This window comes from Oreochromis niloticus, linkage group LG7 (assembly GCF_001858045.2).
Source record: "Oreochromis niloticus isolate F11D_XX linkage group LG7, O_niloticus_UMD_NMBU, whole genome shotgun sequence".
NCBI classification, from domain to species: domain Eukaryota; kingdom Metazoa; phylum Chordata; class Actinopteri; order Cichliformes; family Cichlidae; genus Oreochromis; species Oreochromis niloticus.
This window is the reverse complement of record NC_031972.2, coordinates 32,588,337-32,612,859: the sequence shown is the minus strand read 5'-3', so window position 1 is coordinate 32,612,859 and position 24,523 is coordinate 32,588,337. Positions and strand designations below refer to the sequence as shown.

General features: G+C 39.3%; 1 protein-coding gene across 11 annotated transcripts in view; it reads left to right on the top strand.

The window, feature by feature from the left end:
- The window catches only part of tcf4 (transcription factor 4), a 235,976-nt gene that overhangs the window by 162,177 nt on the left and 49,276 nt on the right, over positions 1-24,523 (top strand). The gene's annotated exons all lie outside the window — the stretch shown is intronic.

Genomic DNA, 24,523 nt, shown 5'->3' with positions numbered 1-24,523 from the left:
CATGTTATATTTAAATTCATTAATTTGACTCCCTGTGGTTATTTCGGCACATGATTCTCAAGATTGTACTTAAACACAGCCAGTATATACAGTTTCTGAATTACCACGTTCATATATGCTTGATACGTTTGATTAGCTGATAGAAAAAGATACAATATAATTCATCTTAAATTATACAATAATCAAAGTAGCACTAACTCCAGCCTTGGCATCAGGCATCATGTTACGTATGTGCCCCTCAAATTTGAGGGCTTTTCATTGTTTGGTTCTTAATGTTACCCCATCATTTTGCTAGCAAACCAACACAGGATATTAGTGACCCTTACTTTACTTGATTACGTCATATCTTTGTCTGATTTTTCACATCTGTGTTGCACATAGTTGGAAACAGTCAGGCTGTAATTGTGCTTTGGATTAAATAAAAATGGTGCAATTGGTATGATCATAATCTTGTATCTTGCTGTTTACCATTTTCCCCTTCTGAGTTTCTTCTCCAGCACAAGTTGGTTAACATCCATTCACCTTAATTTACCGGATAAGCTTCACCGTGAGAAGTCTTGAAGTCATGACTATTAGAGCATAAGGATGCTTTAAGACAACCTTGCTATTTAGTTGGAGTGTTTTGATAAAGTACTATATGAAGAAGCATTGCTGTATAAGTATTTTTTGGAATATTTTTCTTTATCAAGGCCTTAAAGCCTGTTTTGAGCTGGCCCTTCACATCTAACAGGTCACAGCTGACTGATCTTTGGATAGATGTTAAAAATGACTGCCCACTCCCCAGAGAATGAGCCATTTAAATGATATTGATGCCGTGACCTTTCCACTAGAACCACCATTAACAGGAACTTGCTCTGCTGTCAGTGCTGACTAAGAATAGCTAAATCATGAGTGTGTTTTGTCCAGCGCTGCGTGGCTGTAATTTTCCATCATTTCTTTAGCCCCAGACGGACTGATAAATAAGATGACTCTGAGCCGACAGGGGTTTAAAGGCCCCCATGGAAACAGGACCAGAGTGCAGTGAGTCAGTCCACACAGGAGGCCAGGACTCTAATCCCTATTAACGTTTTTATGGATCACCAGGCTGAGCAGGATCAGAATCAGATGTTCAGAGGAACCATCCACTTCGTTTGAAGCAAGTAAGGTGCGCTTGATTTAAACTGTCAGGCTCTTGGAACGTCCTCTGAAGCCATAACATCGCTGCAGAAAGTAGACCACTGAGCGGTCTGCATCCTTGGGCTTCTATTGACCGATTTAATGTTGCTCTTTTCTCTCAAATATTTTCTACATCAGCTTAAATTTCCTCTTTTTGGGGGGAGGGGGTTTGAACTGGGATCAAATAGAAGTAAAGTGGTTTGAAACTGTTGGATTCTGATAAATCTTTGCAGAGAAGGATGTACAAATTTAGGTCAGATGACATAAGTTCAGAAAACATTTTCCATTAACTGACTGTACCACCGGTGGGATGCTGAGGTCTTCTTTTAGCTACATTTTGCATACTGTGTGTTGTGTTTGATCATTTCCAACTTGTGTTTTTTTAACTCTCCTAATTAGATTTTAAAGTCTGCATTCTTTGTAGGTTATTTGCTGTTACGCAAAACAACCCATCTGTGTGGAAAGAACAGGCTTATCTTCCGTGATCTGTTCAACACAAACTTGCTGTCATAGTTGATTTATCATTATTTTTTGTAGACTTAGCAAACATGAGGAAACATTCAAGTACATCTTAAGCAAATTTCTGAACCATCAGAAATCAAGCCCACCATCAAGCCCAGCAGAAATGCCTTTAAAGTTAGTCCTCATCATGGTATCAAGATGAAAAGATCCAGCGATGTAACTCTAATGGCTGCACAGCCTCTCTCTGCATGAAGAGGTCATGGGTTAAAATCCCCGTAGCCCTGAATGATGACGATGAAGGATTAAGCGTGTTAATGTAGCTGTTTAGTGCTTCAGTGCTCTCGCTCGCTCAAAATGTTGCTGCTTTTACTGTAAATTTATAATGTTGGGGAAAATCAACAGCAAGAACAGGTGTATTTTACAGATTTTGAGCACGCTCTGACTCCGAGACAGACATGTTTTTTATTTGGATGATTAAAAATTAAAATGACTCTGACCCTAAAGATCTACACCAGAAGTCGAAGCTCACTCAGTTGTTTTAAAAAGCCATGAAGCCGTCTGCAAAATGTAAATGAGCCAAAACTACGTAACTGAGAAATTAAAGGCACTTTCAGTTGGCCTCATCTGTGTCACCATTGGTCTACATTACAAATCTAAATGTTACAAAGTATCTTTTACGTTGTCTTTAGCCATAAACTTGCAAATACTCTTGAAAATCGAAATCACAAACATCTGTTCTGCTTTTTCATTTTTCATAACCTGGTTTTGTTCTGCTACACTATGGTGGGCTTTTTTTCAGGAACATGGTCTGCTTGTTTAGAATAAACTACTACGGCTTGTTTTTTCTCTAATACATTACCCGCTATGTTTGTCTTTACTTCATGAACGGAACTTTGATTTTCTCTTATACAGTAAGCTTAAATGGCCTTTTTTTATAATAAAGTTTTCACTTGAACCTTCAAAGCTACACTTTAATATACAGTAAATGTTTGATTTTAGCTACATTCTATTTTTGCCTGATGGATTTAATTCAGTTTTATAAGCTACACTTTAATTGTAACATACTACATATCAGTATACACTTAAATTTTAAAATTTATTTGTATATTTGTGAAAGGCTCGACCTGAATCAGCAGGTAAATAGATTTTTTCTTTTTCCTGTGACTCACTTCCTGCGGCAGCCATCTTAAGCGGTCGGGTTGGTTTGGAGCGTGCGCCCGGTCCTCTGGTTACCATGTTACGCCAAGATGAGACCTTGATGCCCGTCGCCAGCTTGCGTCACCATAGCAACGGGATCGCTGTGACCCAGCATCCCACCAGCAGCCGTGCTCGCTGCTCCCGACTCTCCGTCTGCACCCTCTTCAATAATTAACATGCCACGGAAGCCATCTTAGCTTTTGGCTCGGTTTAGGTGCCTGCCGGCGCGTTGCCTCAGTGACGTTGGTCGTCTTGTAACGTTCCAACTTGCAGACTTGGAATCCGCAAATCTGAATAAAATTGCATGGCAGCCATCTTAGAGGAGGTGAAGGAGACGGTGAACACACACACACACACACACACACACACACACACAGCAGACCCAATTTACCCACATGCATTTGTAAATCATCTGAACACAAACCAGTCCTGTTTTAAGAGGGGAAATCTTCTGTTTCTCTACATCTGTCTGTATTTTGCAACAGACTTTGTTGTTTACAGACGCTGGACGTCCCATGTGTATCCGCACATGTGTTGAGCTCATGACCTTTACGGCTGTATGTGTCATGAGTTTAATTTATTTACACAATGATTATTTATTTATGAAGCTTTATTTGCAGGAACAGGTTCACAGTGTGGACGGACGCCAGGTTACGAAAGACCAAACAGAAAAATTGCAAAAGCTAAACACGAAATAGAAATGGAATTTAAAGCAAGTGAAGGGGCAAAAAAATTAAATTGCAGGAAAAAAATTAAAATATAATTGAAAACAGCAGAGAAAGAAGAGTGACTGACAGCACGATCAGAGCAGCGACCGTGTGTGTCCGTGTGTGTACAGTCACATACACACACGCTTGCTGCCTCCTACACACTTGTTCTCACCCTGACAGCTTGGCTGCTGTGGAGAGCAGAGGTCTTATTGGCCGCGTGCCCTGTAACGGGCATTTTGATTGGCTGTCGGGCCGGCTGCCACCGTGCCAGCTGAGAGAACACATTTGTATGTGTTTGTGTGATGAGTGTGTTTGTCATGGTGGGAGCAAACAACCAATGACAGTTCTCACTACTATCTACGTCTCTTTTCCTCGCTCTTTCCTTTTGTTTTTGTTTTTTTAATTAAGAGTTTTTGACCTGTTTTTACCTTTTTTTCTCCTACATCTTTTTTTATGTGATTATCATCACAGAGCGGTGGTTTTATGCCTGGGGTTTGATAGATCTGAGGGGTAAAATGTATTCCCATTAAAGCTAAAAATTCGTCCATACGATGCGTGAACCGAGCAATCCAGAAGGATGTCTGCATCTGGATAAATTTTGATATATTCTTCTTATTTCGCTTTGAGAAGTATTTGTGAAAATGGGTTACAAAGTTTCTAATTTGCTTCAGTTTGACCTTCCTAAAAAAGTATCAAAGATCCAGGTTCAGACACGACAAGAGAGTCTTCTCTAACCAATCGTATAACTCCTTTGGCCGATGTTTCTGTTGGGGTTTTTCTGATAATATGCCTTAAACTTAAATCCTTAAAATATAAAGCATTCTGAACACCATGAAGCAAGGTTTTGTTCAAGTACTCGTACGACTCATGAGCTGGATTTTTCCCCACAGTGGTCTATTTACAGTAAAGTGACGAGACAGACGGAAAACAAAGGTAATTCCAAAAATGGTGATTCACTATCTGCGCCCAAAAAGTCAGTGAATGGAAAATAACACAGAACTGGGGGGGTTGAATGATTAGGTGACTAGACATCAGTGGTAGATGAAATCCTTGTAGACTCAGTAATGGTGGACATTAAAGAGACAAAAACCACATCTCTACGTCACTTTTATCCATAGGTGTGGTTTCCCATCGGTTCTTTTGTACCACTGGATTCAGCAAAAGTACTTCTTGGGACTCGGGGTGGCTGTAGCTCAGGCGGTAGAGCAGGTCATCTACTGATCGGAAGGTTGGTGGTTCGATTCCTGGCTTCCCTTAGTCTGCATGCCAGATATCCTTGGGCAAGATACTAACCCCAAATTGCTCTCCGATGCATCCATCAGAGTATGAGTGTGTGTGAATGTTACTTAGAAAGCACTTAGAAAAAATGTGCTGGTGTGAATGGGTGAATGCGCTTTGAGTGCTCAGAAGAGTAGAAAAGCGCTATATAAGAGCCAGTCCATTACTCGCGTTTAGACGAAATGCAGGTATACCCCGATTTAGAATGGCTTGCTAGGGGTTGTCATATCATGATTTCTGTTTGATTTAAAACAATATCATTGCTATAACAACGGCATGCTCCCGCTAAAAGTGGAAATGAAACTCGTATTTGGCGACTCAAGGCAAAAACACTGTTGAGTCTGTCAGGCTACAAACGAAGAGATGCTAGCAGCTAGTGATCTGTAAACAAATGACTCCATAGAGAGCCGCCATACTCGCTAGTTGCTTGCCGTATAACAGGAAGAGCAAACGGTGGATGGAAATTACTTGTGCGGTTAAATTGTGGAAAAGCAGGACTTTCATAAAGCACAACTACAACACCCCGCAAAGAAAATATTATTCAGTTTATTGTGTGACAGAATTATGCAGGCTCTCAATGAGATACAACACAGTAGGTATTGTAAAATAAGCTATTGTTACATATTGCTAATTTGAAGCTACCTAGCCTACTTTTATGCTTACATTTGTCTTATGATGTGTCACTGCTATTGTTCTAATACTGCTGTTACATTACAATGTAGCTCATACGTTGTTTCAGTAGATTCAAACTTGAAATGTGTCATCAATGCCAGTAGCTCATTGGAAAAGAAGGATGAACACACTGATGACATTTTTTTCTATATTGTCAGAAATATCATCATCTCAAACATATCTTGACACATCCTCATATAATTTTGAGGCTATATCACCCACCTCACAAACGACCCACTATGCTGTGTTCCAAACAGTTAATTAGATTAATTAATTGTGTTTGACTGTAAAAGTGGCAGTTGTGGTTAGGATAGTAAATACTGGACTTAACATGCTATGTATTTATTTATTTGCTTAAAAGTGACCAACACAAGAGAAAAAATGCTTGATTGTTGAAGAAGCATTTGATTCTGGTCAGTCTGCTCTTGAGAACTAACAGGGTATCTGCAGTAACGCTGCATGATTGTTTTTCCAACTACAAACTGCAAGAGACGAGTGATGGCGTCCTCTCCTCTGTCTATGGTCAAATTGATTACAAAAGTGGATATCTGTGCTAAAATTTAAGCACCTAGTTTTTACCCCACATAGCTGCAAGGCATAATGGGATTTTTTTTCAGTGCATGCTTTCAAACTTGGAAAACATGACATTTATTTCTTCTTGGCTGTGTTACCCAGTCAGGGTAATGAGGTGAGAGCAGTTGTGGCTTGGGCGGTGGAGTAGGTTAATCGCGCTGAGGCCAAATGTAAAGTGCTTTTGGGTAATAAAGCTAGAAATAAACACAATCCTTGGATCCTTTAGGGACAAGTGCTGCTGTTTTGGATTCTGGACAGTCCAGGAATCAAACCGGCAGCCTTTCCCAAGTGCACAACTTCAAGATGTTTAATGGATGAGCACATTCTTTCTGCTGTTTGTCGTGTGCATCTGAAACTTGGAGGCTGTTGTTAATTACTTCATCAATTGATTATTTATAAAACCTCTTAATTAGCTGTCAGACAGCCAAATGGCTCAATACCAACTTCTTGTCATCTCTCATCGTTTTTTCTACCTTCCTCCTTAAACAAAGAACACTTTCTTCCTTTCTTGCTCGCTTGCTTTCATAGTTTTCCATAGCAGCACCATATTATATTCAAATCCCTTGAGTAACCAGCATCTAACATATCCTGCTACTGGGGAGACTTTTAACTACAGGGTTTTCTGGCACAAATTGGCTTAATTTTCTTTCATATTATTTCATTTCTCAGTCACAGCTTGGAAACAAAAGGTTTAGCAAAGCGATTTGGGTTAAAATACAACCTTGCCTGTCTGACAGAAAGCCTTGAAGGCTTCTCTCATGTGCCGCTGTTATAGTGCCAGTTGACACTTTGGATAAAGAGATGAGCTGTACTCAGCTGGGTGTTGCTTCACTCTCTGTAGGCTTTCAAAATCACATCAAATGTGTAAAAATAGAAGAATTCGATTCTTTTTTAAGCATTAGAGAAATTGCTTGATCAGTAAGTGCACCTGATTCAAAATAAAATCCACTTTAGCTTCTAAATAACTAGACAGAGTGAGTCCTCCCCTGTTTCTGCTTCTGTTATCTTGACCAGGCCTCCGCTTGAGTGTTTGCACTGAAGTGTGTTTTTTTAATTTCCGTGTGCTTTCTGCATCTTTTCCCTGTCAGGACTCCGCGTTGGTCGAGGTGGTTCTCTCGCTAACGATCGCTGGCAGTCGGCAGCATGTGGCAGTAATTAAATCAAAGGAAATTGGTGAAAAGGAGTGAGGGGGGGAAAAAAACGTCTGTGTGATGACTTTGCCAGAAAAGAAAAAGAAAAGAAAAAGAAAACGTCCGGGTGGTTGAAAGGAAAATGGGCGGCTAATAAAATGAGTGTGGAAGAGACTCGTAAAGAGCCATCACCTGTGGAGAAATGTTTTTGTTCTCTGGCCTGAAAACCTGCACGCCAACACACATACGCAGACGCTTTGCATGCACACATACAAACCACCTTGTTACTCACTTGCACAGATGGGGAAAGCACGCACTCAAACACACCTGAACTAATTTACATACTATATGTAACACACGATACTTTACCACTACTGAATGTAGAGAAAGTTAGGATCTTGGGCTTATGTTCTCTAGGAATCGACTAAGGAGAGAATGACACACAGCTAAAAGGACAGTCAACATTTATTCAAAATAAAACCAAAAACAGTCATTCAACAGTTCCAATAGTCCATATTTGTCAGTCCGTGTATTCAGTTTCAAAGTTCAGAGTTCTTTTCAGTTCAGGTGTGTGTGTGTGTATAGTCTTAATGTTAGTAGTACTACCCGGATAGTGTATTGTTCTGAGATCTCATAAGCTTTAGAGCGTTAGAGCAAGCTCGCAACTTTAGACTCCAACAAAAAACCCAACCTGCACAGGGCAGTGAACATATTTTACATGAATATCATATAACAACTTAATCAACACTAGTGACCAAATGCCTCTCACTCTTTGTATATAACGACTTAATGCAATCAATAATAAAAATTAATCAAAGAACCTTAAAACAATTTCCACATCATACAAATTTAACTCAAATCTCAGATTTTGTGAAGAGCAGTCACATCAATCCAATGAATTGAGAGAATGCACGTTACTGATGCACAAGCAAAGTGCAAAACGTGGTCGCAGTACTATTTAGCCAAAGACTGCTCATATTTATCATCTCATTACAATAAATAAAACTTACCTACTGGCTTTCAAAGAAATATTTCCGATTGGTTTAAAACATTCACAAGTGAAGAAATAAAAAGATAAGAGCACTTAAAAGGAACACATGAAATTTACATTACACTTAGCTAACGATTAGCTTGCTATGCTAGCGTAGTTAGTCAACTCACCGGAAATGAACAAAAACCACAAAAACAGAGGTACAGCGGCATCAACAAAAAGTGTCCGCGTTTCCCAACAAGCGGAAGAATAAAATCCAATTTGTGTCTTCACACATAACCTTTTTCTTGAACAAGGATTAAAGAAACTCTCGGTGAGTAGCTCCGACCAGCATACGTAGCCTTAGCGCTATTCTCTTTCTCTACATCAACTCAAGTTCACAAGCACTAAACAATCTCATAGTGCCACCTACTGACATTCTTTGGGAACAGCAGTTCATTTTCATGAGGCAAATTTTAGGTGGGTTGCATATAGATAAGGAGGAAAGAGAGCGTTTCTGAAAGGGCAGATATAGTCATTATTAACTTTCATTACTTAGTGTTGTAGCAGCAACATTGAAAACATCATGTTCAAAGTTGGAAATGTAAAAGCTGACTTTGAGCCCTTCAGGCCAGGAGGGATTAAAGCATGAAAATGAATTTCTAAAGATCATTTATTCCAACAAGAACCCTGGAAACAGCTTCAGGGCACCACTCCCTCAGGTACCCAAATGCTCCAGATTTACTGCACAACAGTTGGTTCTGGTTGTGATTATTTGTAAAGTTGTTTGCATCTCAAAGTATGTTTCATCCGAGATGAGCCCTGCACACAGCTGACGCGCAGGAACCTTTGGGTCAAGGGGCATTCTTCAGCCTTTTGTCTGCAGAGCTTCTAAAGGCGAAGATGAACGTAATATCCACTGTAGTAGCACTCTTGAGATTAAGGAGTGTTTCTTTGAAGCGTGTTAATTTAAGAAGAGTGAGAAGAATGAGGTCGGATTGTAGATTAATGAGTACCTCTTATCCGCTGAAGTTTATTTCATTTTTATTCCTCTTCAGTCTTTTATCATTCCCACTCTCTTCTCTGATGAGTGACATGAAATGAAGAAAGATTGGTTTTTGAATTTAAAAGCAGGCAATTTATCACTTTTTCCTCCTCTACCTGCTTTTTGTCCAGTTTATAAAGCAATTTTTGGCTCAAATATCATTTTTCTGATGCTGTATTGCCAATATAACTCAAACTGTTTTGAAGTTAGACCTGACAATATGAAAGACATTGCATATGGTAGCAAACTGTCAACCGTAAGTTACCCTTTATGTCATTCACACATTGCATTATTGTCTATTTCCTCTAAATGAGGGCCATACCTTAGAAGAATAAAGATCATGTGGTCCTCAGTGAAACTTGAAACTACAGACTGAGATCATGAAGTCATCAGAAAAGTCTTTACTGGGGTCATGAATCCAGTGAGCAGTAGGATCATTTTCTTATAGATGTCTATAATAATCTGACACTTCTCGAGCTAGTTAAAATAATATAATTTAATGCGCTTCATTCTAAATCTGACAACAGTTTTTGATGCATATATCTCTAGTGTGCTTGCCAAACTTGTAACCAAACCTTAACTTCATAACTTAAACTAAACTGATGGGTCGGCAGGGGGTTTTGTAGTGTTACAAAAATAATAATGCTGATTTTAAAAAAAGAATAATTTAATGTTGAAAATGTCATGAAAGTCATTGCTTTGCTTAGAAAAGGATATGAAAATATGCGGTTTTCATCTGATAAATATTGGCGAGAATACACCACCGCTAGTGTGTGTGTGTGTGAGAGAGAGTGTGCACGTGCAGTTATGGAGCCCTAGGTGCACAGAAAAGCCACAGTGCGATTTGTTATTTCCTTCCTCTGATGGGATTTCTCAACTCAAAGCTACACACACACACACAGAGACACTCAGTCCCAGACTTCTGGCTATTTCCTGTGTCAGGGGGGACATTATAAAGCCACATTATGTTCGCTATGAGCCTCCATATTCCCCCATCACTGAAATCATTCTGTGTGTGAGTTGTGTGGTGTGCGTGTGTGTGTGCGTGTGTGCGTGTACTTGTGTGATGAGAAGAGCCTACTCAATTTGCTGGGAAATAGATGTGAAAGGTTGCGATACACATGCACGCTCAGAGTATTAGTTTGATGCGTTTCAGAGACTCAGATCAGTACGGATCAAACAGATGAAACAGAAACAAATAAACCAGACGCACGAGCAGCAGCATCGATCTATGATCTAGACTGCACTGATTTATCAAGTCAGTCATCTTTCTCTGGCTTTTATTCGCCAGTTTTGGGCCAAACAGTTTTGGGGACTACCTAGTAATTCCCTCCTTGCAAGGTCCCATAGAACTGCACACTTTCCAAGCATAATGGTTAGTTTGCATTTGTACAGCTAACAGAAACTCTAAGGTGATATAATCACTTCAATGTAACGTCATTTCTTGATGTGGTCTTTTTTTTTTCTTATCATCCTGGTTCAGCCTCTCAATTTTCTCTCTGCATTGCTTCACTGTGTGATTGATGCCCAGGAGCAGTCTGAGGGGGGCTGCTGGCAAAGATTTCTTCTGTTGCAAAGGCTCACTAAAGCCTGAATTATACTCTTGGTTCATTTCTCTTTGTTTTGTTACATTTTTATGAGGATAGTTTTAGGAGTTATACTTGCTACAATTGGAAAAGTATTGTAGTATGGCTTGTTTGGAAGAGCTGCCACTAGAAAGCTTCTTTTCTCTAAAAAGAACATGGTAGCACAGTTTAGGTTTGTTCAGTTACATCTGGGCAAACCACAAGACTTTTCGAACAATGTTCTTTGGACAGACGAGACCAAAGTGGCGATGTTTGGAAATAATGCACAGGAGCATGTTTGACGAAAACCAAACACAGGATATCAGCACAAACTGTCAGCACGGTGGTGGAGGGGTGAGGACTACCTGGGCACCTTGCAGTCATGAGGTCAACCAGCAACTCCTGTGTTTACCAAAGTATTCTAGAGTCAAACGTGAGGCCATCTGTCTGACAGCTAAAAACTGGGTCATGGAACAGGCCAAAGATCCCAGTCACAGCAGCAAGTCTGCAACAGAATAAAAAAGGAAAGAAGGTCCAGTCAGATCCAGACTTAAGTGAAATGCTGTGGCAGGACTTTAAGAGAGCTGTGAGTTAACAACTACCTGCAAACCACAATGAAGTGAAGCAATGTTTAAAAGAAGAGTGCCGCAAAAGTTCTCCACATTAATGTGAGAGACTGATAAACTCATTCAGAAAACAGTTACTCCAAGATACTGCTGCTAAAGGTGGTTCTGCTCAATCATGGAGGGACTTGACTGAATAGAGTCCTTAAAAACTTTTTAACTGAACTATAGTCGCAACTCGCCTTCTTCAGTTAGTTTCCCTTTGTAGCTTCTAAACTATCAAAATTTGATGTATTTTATTGTTATTTGCCAGAGTAGAGCAGACAAAACTTTGGATAACTGTTGGTCCACTAAAACAGAGAGGTGAAGATGTGAACTCGGGCTGTGAGAAATATCAAGTTGCCAGGTGGCAGCACATCACAGACGGGAAACTGACTGCAGGCAGATTTTCTCTCAAGAGACGGCCCCTTTATTGGGATGGATGGATGGAAAAAGAAGAGCATACCCTAAAATAGAATAGGTGCCATATATGTTGTACTATAGTTGCACATGCAGTCCAAACTAATATACATATAGACGAGATCCCTAAAAAACACACAGTCCTGGAGCTAATTCGGGGTAATTAGTGGTCAATTAAAGTGCTGTGACTTCACTGGCTGTCTGACTCTTTGATGTTGTGGCTCCTGGCGAGACCAGGCGCCATCTTGAATTCATTTACAGGCCGCAGTGTAAACATGCCACACAACTGGACCGCCTGCTTCGTCTTTTTCTCGTTTTCTGCTTCTTTTCTTTACTTTCCTTTTACTGATTTGTTTGTTTTTCTTTCATTTGCTGTTTCACTTTTTTCTTTCTTTCTGTTTGTGCAGATGCAGCTTCCCGAAGTCTCTCTGATATTTACTTTCATTTCTCCTCCTCTCGCTCTTTTTTCTTTCGCGCTGTTTTTTTGTGATTCACAAAGGTTATTGGCACTATAAAATGAATCATTTTAAAATTGAAACATTCAAGTAATCAGGTTTTAGGAAACCAGCAGGACTAGAAGTGAATAAAGGGATAGACATCCTTTGTTTTTCTTCTGATGGTGAAGCCTGATTCAGCAGCTTGACTCACCAACAGCTTTGGTGTAGAAAAAAAAAGGGTCAGAAACCAGTAAAAACCAGTGAAATAGCAATGTGTAGGTGCAGTGAAACTCTTGTAGCTGAAGCTGATGAGAAGAAGAGCTGCTAACTGGGTTACTGCTGAGGGAGAAAGCTGGTAAATAATAGATAAACAGTCTGCTGCCTGAGAGGAGAGGAGAATAGGTTTTCCATTAGAACCAATGGAAACTTCATTTGATGTATGAAAAGAAAAATGGCACAAATTTGTGCACGAGGAAGTCCTAAATCGCCTTTTTCCTTCTTGAAGTGTTGTTCTGAACACACACACACATGCACACACATTTTCCTGTTCTCACATGGTCATATGCACACTTTTCTTCTTCTTTTTTTTTTATGCAAAAAAATGTCCCAGCCGCTCACACTCACTCATGTGTCACACACCTCTCTCTTTGTCCGGCCCCCCAGTGTTTTCTGTCTGAGTAACTCGACCCCCCTTCAGTCACAGGTGCACCACGCTAAAGCACACACACACATGCTGAGTCCACTTGTCTTCACATAGGGGGCTCTAATCAAGCCACAGGAAGCCTGAGCTCCACAGGGAGCATGCGAGAGTGTGTGTGTTACAAGTAAGTTGAAGAATGTGTTTCGGTCCGTGAAACTCACCTCGAGTGTGTGGAGGCTCCGCATGTTTTCAATTACACCCAAGTATTTTTGCAGATGTGTGAGTGTGTGCTCTCTCTTTGTCATCTGTCTTTCTATCACTTGTTTTCTGTCTGTCTGTGGCTCTTTTATTTTAAACATTACTTAAGTTAAAGTTAAAAAAAAATTCATGTGTCCATGCTTTATTTTAAATGGTTATTTCTCATTCTTTCACTTGCATTTTGTCTTTTATTGTATCTTTTCATAGAATGTATATAAAAGATGACAAACCATAATAACATCACATACTTGTTTGTGAAGCCCTGTTTTGAAGCCTCAGTGCGAACCTTTTAGTTCCTCCATTGTAGTTTTATGTATGTTATATTTGGGCAAGAGTGTGGAGTGTTATCAGCTAAAGCATAGACACAGATACCTGCTAATTAGCGTTAAGTAACATACAAATAACACGTTAGTGACCAAAGCTGAAGCAGTTATCACCACAGCAAGCTGTATTATTATTATTATTACCAAAAGCACAAACACTGACAGAAGTTCCAGTATATTGACTCCAATTAAGTGAGATGTGGACAGTGGACAGCTAGTGGCTGCAGCTGTCTGTGTCAACTTACACCTGTCAGTACGGTGCCCGTGCTGCTAACTTTAAGCATTAATAAAGTTTTAGCATGTTACTTATTAAAGCATTCATTCCAGTACACCTATTACAAACAGCACAATTAGCTATAGAGAGATAAACCTTTTTGAAAGTTGAAAGTTGTAAATGGACATTTGAGCATGGCAGTCTGCAGGGACTGACTCTTTTTTGGAGCCAGCCTCAAGTGGCCACTAGAGGCACTGCAGATTTTTTTTCCATTTCCTCCTTTGGCTTCATTTTCCAACTCACTCGACCCCCTACTGCTTGATAGTATTTCTTAATCTCCGTCTTTATTTCACTTTCTTTGAATTTGTGCATTTTCTTTCCACATGCTCTCTCTTTCCTTTCTCCCGCTCTCTTTTTCTTCATCATATGGAGTCAATTAGGCGGCCAGAGTGTGTGTGCGTTTGTGTGTGTGTGCGTACATCTGGTTCACATTAGTGCAATTGCAGGTTGGTAGAATAAAGGGCTCGGCTCGGAGGTGTGGGTGGGATTTCCTTCCGCTTTCTCTCTCTCTCTCACGCACACACACACACGCACAGTTTTTCCCTCCATGTGTTTTGAATCAGGAACATAATTAACCTTCAGAGGATTCTGAGGCCGCAGCTCAGATCTCCGCTATAAAAATACATCTAAAAAACAGAAACACCCCCCGTCTTACTAAAAAATAAAATGTTTGATCCGTCTGCGGTGCATTTGATTTGCTTTCCCACGTCTGCCTCCGGATGGCCTCAGAGTGTGGCAGCACGAACGATAAATTAAGATGGGGGGGGGAACATCTACAGGTGGAAGGGGGAGGGCTAGAGGACCGCTTTACTTTGCTGGGAATAAAGCTAATACTATAATATGTAAAAAAAAAAAAAAAAATCACCTTTGGGAAATGTTCAACATGGTCAGCGATTTCACTGATCATTCAGATTATTTGTATTGTTTTCCTTTTGTTTGGAGCCTTTGCAGCGTATCTCCTCCGTTTCTGCTTCCTGCAGTGTTAAACTGTTTGTGTGAAGGTGAATAAAGACGAGATGAAAGTGAAACCAGCCTGTTAGAAATGAGAGAGGCAGAGGACAGTGAGGAGGAGGGGGAGGGGGAGAGGGAGAGGGAAACAAAGAGAGAAAAAAACTGGAAAGGCACAGGTGCAGCCGACTGTGTGTGTGTTTGTGCGAGAGAGAGAGTGAGTTTGTGTGTGTGGGTGTGTGTGAGTGTGTGTGTGTCTGTCAAGAGGTTTCGTGACTGCTCCTTTGAGTGTTCACATTCCAGCACATCTGCTTTGGATGAAGCGTGGTAAACTCTGTGTGTGTGTGTGTGGGTGTGTGTGTGTGTGTGTGTGTGTGTGTGTGTGTGTGTGTGAGAGAGAGAGAGAGGGATAGATGGATACTGAGAATCAGAGAGAGAGAGGACAGAAAAGCCGGGAATTTTTTTCCCTTTTTTTAACTTGTGCAGTAGAAACACGATGTTGACCCTTTGACAGCAACAGGCAAAGCTCTTTTATTATGGCTGAACAACATAAATAAGTCTGTGGTGTACTTTTACCGTCACTTACACAAAATAGTTTCAATAATTTTGATAAGAAGTCCTCTTCCATAGGTGTGAATGTGAGTCTGTCTCTCTGTGTTAGCCCTGGCGATCTGTCCAGGATGTATCCTGCCTTTCACCCTACTATAGCTGGCTCCATCAACAACCACTGCACTAGACAGGTTGTACTAATATCATGTTCATATAACAATATCTTTCTGCACATCTCGCCTTCTACTACTATTTAAATTACAAACAACAGTTACAGTGTTGGATCAGGAAAAGGAAATATACGGTACATCCAGGGCACAAAATAAGTGGCAACTTTTCTTTTTGTGGTGCTTCCACTGTCTTAGTGTGAACAATTCACACCGTCGCATGTTGACACCCACATAGGTGTTTTCACTCTTTTGGACTTGGACACACAGCAAAACTTATGCCAGGCGTATCCATGCAGTAATGTCTTTTTTAGGTTGGAGATTGTGGTCGTGGTTAAAAGAAACCACCAATGACTGGGGATAGGACATGTTATGGTTCAACACTAACGCATCCATCAACCCAAGTATCTGTGGCTCAAATCCAAAGCTGTGAAGAACTCACATATAGATTGCAATGAAAATGTTTGCATTTAAGGTCCTCAGAGGATAAATTCTAAGGATTTTGACCTTACTGCCCCCGTGACAGATATCTCGACATCTGCTTGACAGATTGGTACAAATTTTTCTACATGCTTTTATAATCCCCAGATGATGTCTTGTTGATTTTGTCTTGTTAACTTAAGGTTACTTTATTTTCCTTATATAAGTAAACTCTTTGGATTGAGAAACTGCTGCATCAAAACCAAACAACACCAAACACCACATCGAAAGATCAAAAAATAAGTTTAACTGACAGAATGCTTTGAACAGTTACGGTTGCACAAGTTAGCATATGCCCCATATAAAGGCAGTAGTAGCTCAAGTTACTTGATAAAAGCTCAGGCTTCCAATCCCCTGCTCAGTTTGAAAATTAGTGTTAGGTTTTTTTAATGAGGTCCTTAAAATATAATACATTATTATCATGAAGTCAGTTTGCATTTGTTCTGCATTTTAGTTTAGTTTTAGATATAGTTTGTGTCGCGTGCTAATTAGCAAATATTGGCATGCTAATGTACTTAAATGAGATAGTGAACATTGTAAACAGCATACATGCTAGTTCCTCTGTGAGGTAGAAGGAGGAAGTTTATGCAATTAATGAATCTTCAACAAGAGATGATGAGAGCATGATGTTTGGTTACGTTCTGGTAACTTTCTTTCAAAGTACAACTCAACCTTGGTGCTGGCCTTGAAAGAGCGTGTGCTGTCTGAGTTTTCCACTAGTTATCAAAATGTGATTGTGAAGCAGGAGAAGCTCCTTCTCCTCTTCTTTTTCAGTCAGAGCAGAGGCTGACACAGGGAGGCTGAACAGATGCTCCCCACATTTGGAGACAATAACTGGGAGAAGAAGCATCAAACACTGAACAAAGACAAAAGAGCCTCCTGCTTCTTTCTTTCTTTCTTTCTTTACCATCCTTGCATTTTTCTCTCTTTTGTTTCCGTTTACTGTCTTTTTATCGGCTTCCAACTTTTCGCATTTCATTCTCTTCTATTTGTTGTTTCTTCACTCGCTCTTTCTCACAAAATCCTCCAGGGCCCAACAGCATTTCCATCTCTGTCAACAAGTTCTAACTGGAGAAAGAAATGTTTCCTACATGATCATTATGTAACATTTTCATTTTATTTCTTCTTTTAAATGTATTTAGTCTCTTTATATGGATTTTTTAGTTTTATTTAGTTTTTTAGTTTTTCCTTATTATATTATTATCTTTTGCTTGTAGTAACATTTTTACATTAAATTAGAACTGAAGTGATCCTTTAATCAACTAGTTGAATGAAACATGAACATATTAACATTTCAATTTGCCATCTTTTGGCAATTTTTTTTCCTTAAATGTCGATTAGCCTAAAAAATTCAGCCTCAAGTCGTCACTTACATTTGCCACTTTTATTTTAAAAGAAACATACCTCTTGCAAATTTTATTTTGACAGGGAGTCAAACTGAGGCTCAGCCAGAAGTGCTGTAGTACTGGTTGGTTATTTATATACATGTCAAAATGGCTCCAGTTGGCTTTAACACATAGAACTTTACTTCAAAATTTATAAACTCAGTGACACCAGAATCAGTGGACAGTAACTACATTTTTATTGTAGTGCTAATGTGGCATGTAACTGGAATAAAATTTACACTTTCACTTTCAGTCGTTTTCTCGTGTTCTCCACGCATGCTTCACATGCTTACACCTGAAGTATGTTTGCCGAATGAGGATTAAACTGAATGTTGAAGCGAGGCAGGACTTGTCAACACAACGCGTGAACTTTGCTAATTTTGAGTTAAAATGTGGTTTAGGTTGTCTTTCTTCCTACCTTTGGTTCAGGTCAGTGAGTTACACAGCTGTTTTGCTCTGAGTACATTTTCAGTGTGTGTGTGTGTGTGTGTGTGTGTGTGTGTGTGTTGTCAGCGCCATGAGGAATCGGTTTTCAGTGGAATGTGTCTTTATTCTCTCATGTTTTTGCCGGGGGCTTTGCAGAACAAAGCTTTGATGAATTCTGTGATGTTTCATGTTCTGTGAAGATTCTCCGAACCCGTCGGGCGTTACACAACCGCTTCTACTGAATTCTGTCAGGGGTTCTACTGATCAGCACTTTAAACATCTGGCTCTGCTGGTTTGTATTAGGAGGAGCTGTCATTGTTCTCTCATAGAACATGGCACGATCAAATGGTTTTTATTTTGGTTCTGCGTAGAATATTGGTTCTACTGGTTTATGCCAGTAGGTTGATTGGGTCTCTACTATCGCACAGGAAACTGTGATAAAGAAACACTTAAAAAACTGGTTAGATTAAGTGTAGATTTAGTTACGCCATATACTTGTTTCTGTGGTTTATTTTTATTATGCACCACTGAATGTGTTGTCTCTCTGCATGGAGAACTGTTTGTCCTGATTTGTGTCAGCCCTGTCTACTAAATATGTTGTTGCCAGAGAACTAAAGTACATTTTCAATTAGGTTTTAAGAGAATCAGATTTTCTCCCAGATTTCATCTCATGAATATAATCAACCTTTATTCTCTTGCTTTTCTACAGAAATTCCCTTTCAGTCATCTCTCTAGTGCGGTGACAGTTGTTAACATGATTTCTCAAAAATGGAGGAGATGCTTCTAATGTGAAAAAATGTGAAAGGGTCTGTACAAAACAAAGTTAAAATAAACCTTAAAAGTAAAGAAGACAATATTAGTACACTAAGTGAGAAACAAACTGGTCCCACACATTAATCAAACCTCATTTTCTCAGGTGAAAGTCTTGTGACTCATGCTTCTGCTAACCCTCGCCAGCGTGCTTGTCCTGAATGTTTTGGTTGTTTTAATTGTAAGTTTGCCCAAACAAAAAAAACAAACAAAAAATACAAAACATGATTGAAAATGCAGATTAGTTTTAAAGGAACATAATTTTTAGGAGACAGGATTGTTTTTTTCAGGCAGTAGCAGCTAGTGAACTGTTTTACTAAAATAGTTAACTTTTGTGCTGCTTTGGTAAGAAACTTATTACATTGGTTTCTGTGGATCTTTTAAAATGTTATTTTGTGGTTCCTGTTTTTTGTGTATCTCTCTTACATTTCCATGGTGATACACATCTTAGTTTTACAGACATTATTTGGTTCATGTCCATGTTTAATAATGTTTTTTATCACGCATGTTAGCAAAGGTTGCTAATTCCCTGGCACCTCTTGCCTTGCGTTTCCAACAACCTGACAAGGCTGCTGTTGAAACCAACAACAATGAGTCCAGTGAGTGTCTTGCCTTTGACTGTCATGGACTCCAACTCCATTGTCGTGGCATGCATTTGGTGCTGTAGACCTTGTTCTTTCCCAACCTCACCCACGCTGCTGTTTGCAGGAAATGCAGCTACCTCTTCCACTGTCATTGGAGTTACTCAGTGTAAAGGCAGCACATTATTGTGCCATTATTATTATTGTCACAAAGTATGTAGGTTGTTCCAGTTCTGTGTGAAACACTGATATTCAAGCAGTGATGCTCCAGTGGGATTTTTTTTTAATCGCTAACAGGACTGTCAGCAGGTTTCCTAAACAGCTCTTTTCTGTCATGCCACAGCAAACTTTGAACCATTTCCATTTTTTTTTTCTATTGTGGTCCAGATAATTGATTTTGTAGTGTTTGTCTTTCTCTTACACAGAGCCCAGGGTGACTGGTTTCTACTTTATACCAAAGCACAACAGTTATTTTCCATACCTGCTTCTACTGGAGCAGATTAAGTATTTGACATAGAACAATGAATTGTGGGAATATCCCCCAGTTTACATAATAGTGGTTTAAAAAAGCTCCAAATGAAGGTTATTGATGGGATGCAAACTGTTTTTGTTGTGGTTGGCATTATTTTCTGTGGTTTGTGGTCAGTAAAATTACAAAACAGTTGAGGCTTTCTCTCATTGGCTCAAGGTCTGCTGGTTAACTGTGGGAATACTGATGCTTCTGTGTGTGTGTCTGTGTGTGCGTCTGTGTGTGTGTGATTGCAGGAAGTGAGGTTGTTATTGTGTCCCTCTGCATTCTTCAGACTTGAACGCACTCTGCACCTGTTGCTGTCTGTCTCTAACACACACACAGACATACAGTACAAATCACATTCTTTCGTCACCAGTCTAACAGCAGCATTCAATGGGAAAATATGCCTGCACCACATGAGACATAAATCTGAATATTTTCAGCAGGAACAACACAAGCATGCGTGTTTGAGTGTGTGTTTCTGTTTGTGTATGTGTGTGTGTGTTCTTGCACAGGCTTTGGGTCAATAAATGTGGTTTTATGATTAGAGCACATACTCTGTTCTCAGAGGGGAAGAGGAGGAGGAAGAGGAAGTTTAAGGGGATTTTAGTTTAGCTCTAATGACATCCACAGATTGTGTGTGTGTGTGTGTCTTTGTGTATGTGTGGACTGGGGGATTTGGGTGCTTAAAGTCGTGCAAGGTGCATTGTGGGAAGGTACAGACCTCTCCTAGCTGACTTAGCAGCTTCTATCTGTGTGCTTGAGCTTGTGTATTTGCAAGTTTGTTAGTGTGTGTGTGTGTGTGTGTGTGTGTGTGTGTGTGTGTGCGTGTGTGTGGTTGATCATGGGTGGGTGTTTCCTGACCCCAACATTTGATTCCCACAGTTCCCAGTGCTCTTCTGACATCCTGACTGTCATGCCGTTCGTCGCTGTGTTGCCGTCTTTCTGTAACTATTTTCTTTCAGGAAGTTAAAAACGTTTACTTTGTTTTTACTTTTACACCAATCACATTTCACATAGTTTTAGGTCATTAACTACAAGATACGCATCCTTGTGTGTATATTATTGGTCAATACTGTCAAGTGCATGCTGTGTGACTTTGGAAGTCATTCTTCTACTACTTCTGACAGTCTGGTTCAAAGTCTTGACCCTTATGTAACTATTATATGGTGATATAGTGAATGAACATTTTGCAGTGTATGATCTCATTATTATTATTACTTGCCTGGTTATTTATTCTATTTTTCATTTAGCTTCATAGTTATTTTTTATGTTAAATAATTGCAGAAACAGTAAAAGCTAAACTCAACACATGGAGCTGCAAAAACTCGACTGTTTAAATTCAGTAAATGTTTTTTTGTTTTGTTGGCTTTTTTTTAATGTCATTTACAAACATTATTACAATTTTAGCCATCAATACTGTCACAAATGGCAGTTATGATAAGGAACCAGTGTTTAAAGAACAGGTTTAAAATAGTTGGTTGCTACGTGTAAAGTAAATCAAGCTTTACCTGCTGGAATCATTCCTGCTGTTTGTCCTAGACGTTAAGAGATTTTTCCTAAATGATGTGGAACAGATCTTCTGTCTTCTGGCTTCCAAGGTTTCTCTGAAGCTAATTTGAGGATTTAGTAGTGTAAGTTAAGCCAATTAAATGGACCCCCGAAGAAGAAATTCTGTACTTAAGACTGTAGCCACTTTAGTTGACAAGCTCAGACTCATAAAGTCTCCCAGTAGCAAAGCTTGAGACAAAGTTTTTTTAAATTTCTCTGAACAAGGGCTTTGGGATTAAATATCCATCACTTTCAGTAAAATCACTTTATTATTAATCAATTATTAAAAAATCAATAATTTCCAAACTATTCTGTCCATGCAGGATGCGGTGACTCGAAGTGTAGGGAGGTGCACATCAGGTTATCAGCATATTGTTAAAAAGGGTTTATGGTTACGTTGTAAGATATGACGTAGATTCCCCATCCACATGCAATTAGTGGGGTTAGGTAAACTGGTCATTCTAAATTGCCCACAGGTGTGAATGTGAGTGTGACTGGTTGTCTGTCTCTTTGTGTTAGCACTGCAATAGACTGGCAAACTGTCCAGCTAGCTAACAGGCTCCAGCTCCCCTTGGACCTCGATAAAAGGATGGATGGAAAATAAAAAAATTCAATTAATAAAACTCAGCGGAAGTAAGTGGACTAAATTTAAGAGCTTGTATTTATACCTGGTGGGCAAAACAACTGCAGTTGTATTCATCGATCGAGAACCAATAAAGCAAAACTAAAGAATAACTGTGCCCTCAAAATCCTGTTTGTGCTGCCATTAAACATTCTACTATGCAGAATGTATGCAACTATAACACCTCACGAAACATTTCTCATAGTCTTATACACTCAGCTGAAATGATGTTTCTCTGATACAGGGTCTCCAAAGACCTGTGTAAAGGAGGTATTCTGGGTAACCAGAAGTCCCACAGGCCCAGGGAGAAGCTTGCATAAACACACGCCTCAAAGACTCGAGCAGTCGGAGTGGTTGTTTTGACTTCTGTAAGGATGCAGGTTCCTCAGGGAGATGAAAATGTACTCCAAACAATGAACTACAAACACTCCCATGAACCCCAGAGAAGTATGACTCCAGCCTTAGCTGCGATGTTGGATCAAATCAGAAGGAAAAGATGTACACTTCAAACCACAAAGGTCAAAACACGTTGAGCGTAGCTGATGTTTTGAAACACAAAGCCCACGTCGTGGATGAAATGAGACAAATACCCCCCAGTTTGTGTTTTTGATTAACCTGCTGCAAGGCCACCTCGACATCAGCTGATCCCTTTGTGGAGAACCAGAGACGCTCACTTGTATGTACAGGGGTTAATCAAAAAAGGGAAACACACTAAGGTGAAGCCTCTTTCTCTCCTCAGAGTCGGGTAGGCGTTGCAAAAATTTGACCCATTTGTTAGTTTCTTGGTTCTCCACAAAGACTGTTCACCTGCAAGAGTGCAGAGGATCTAGGATGGACTAGGTAGGAGAAATGAGAAGCTTTCCCAAACTAGCAATCCTTCAGTGACGTGAGAGAAAAAAATCATGAGGTTTTTGTTTAAAAGAAACTGCTTTAATCTGTTTTCTGTTTTTAATAATTTCTCTCGGGGAGTGTGGGAAGTGAGATGATGTTTTTTTATAATGCCCCCAAGTGTTTTTGTTTCATCTCTTTTTTTTATTCCTTCTGTGTTTTATCATCACATTTGGTTTTTACCACATCTGTGCTCCATCCATATGCAAATACTCTAAAGTTAACAAAGCAACCCGTGTCTTTGGTTGGGGATCGAGGTAGATTAGGTGTAGCTGCGGAGTGAGGTTTTTCATTTTAATGGGAATCAATGAGAGAAAGACAGAGAGGGAGAAGAGCATTTTCAACAGCTGTTCCAGTTTTTGCATCATGCAGCGTGAGCTAGCGTAATGGCTGAGTGTTCGCACGCTATGCACACACACACACATACACAAAGGCATGCTGTGGGGACCCCCAGTTGATAGTATGACCAAACTCAGACGCTATGTTGCTGACGAAGAGCGTCACCTGTTTGAGTGATGACAGGCTGCTGGTTGTGCTCGCAGTCTCTCATGCTGCTGCATGTTTGCTGCATGACTGCTGCTACTGCTGCTCCTCTCCCTCTGAGAGGAGACGCTCAGAAAACTGCTGCTTTGGTCTTTTAAGAGGATAACTGACTGAAAATATGTGTTGGACTCTGCAGATAGTTACCATCATTGACACGATAGTTTTAAGGTATTGATTGACAGATCTTAAAGTCAGGATATTTTTAAAAGATGTAAATAATATAACCATAAAACTTCTGCAGTTGATTACTTACATTAAAATGATTATTTTTAAATTAAAATAATTGTTATTTACCCTGTTTTTGCTTTCTCAATATGTGCCAATTGGTATCCTTACTATACTACTATAAATCTAACCAATAGCTAAAGAGAAGTCTGTCTTCAAATTCTTTAGTTTTGTTGCTTTGTTAAGTTTTTAATAAAGTCTTTAAAGTCTTGTTGAGCTTCATGAGTTAGAAAATGCCATTAACACCCCAAAAAAGAATAAAAAGGAATAAAATATTCTATAAATGTGGTTCTGAATGACATATGACTAAAACCCTGTGTAAAATAAATAAATGAAAAACAAAATCATAATCTAGAAATTTAGTTTAAATTTAAAGATTGGAGTTTTCTGGTTCCTAGTATGATAAAAAAAAAAAATACATTTTTAAAAATATGGCTTCAAAGCTATGAATGATAAAATTAACCTGGTTTACTGGTTTAAAAATACGATCATACTTCTTCTGTAATTGATTTGAAACATTGGAACAATTATCAGTAATCATCTTTTTTGTTTGTTTTATGCTATAAGTTGTCTTAAATTATAGGTTAAGCAATCCAACAGAGGTATTATCTAATTAAAACATTCATTAATAAAATGAACACCTGAATGTGTCTTTCCTTAGTCTGAAAGAAAATGCTGATTCAAAATGATCAAGAATTTGAAAAAGAAAAAACTTTTAAATTATGCTCTTTTTCTAGCATAATGATAACATAATGGATGGAAAACATATCCTATTTTATATTTTGGATGCATAAAATATGAAATCTATATATAATGTGTTACGTGTTTTTTAATGAATCCTGCACAAAGCAAACCTAAAACAGACCTGTATTGTTCAGAAACCAATATTCATGTAATTTACACAAAGTTTCCAGAACAGCTTCCATATTTTTTCCCCCCAGTTTAACAATCACAGCCAAAGACCCACAGCAGCCCAGGAAGCTGTGTTCATTCAATCAGATATTCCAGGGTGATGTTTTAGTGAAGGAGGGAAGTGTCAGTCATCTGTTACAACCTCCTGGAAATGATGTCTGAGACAAACTCCTGCTGAGCCTCGGTGAGGAAAAATGAGAGAATGGAAGGTTTG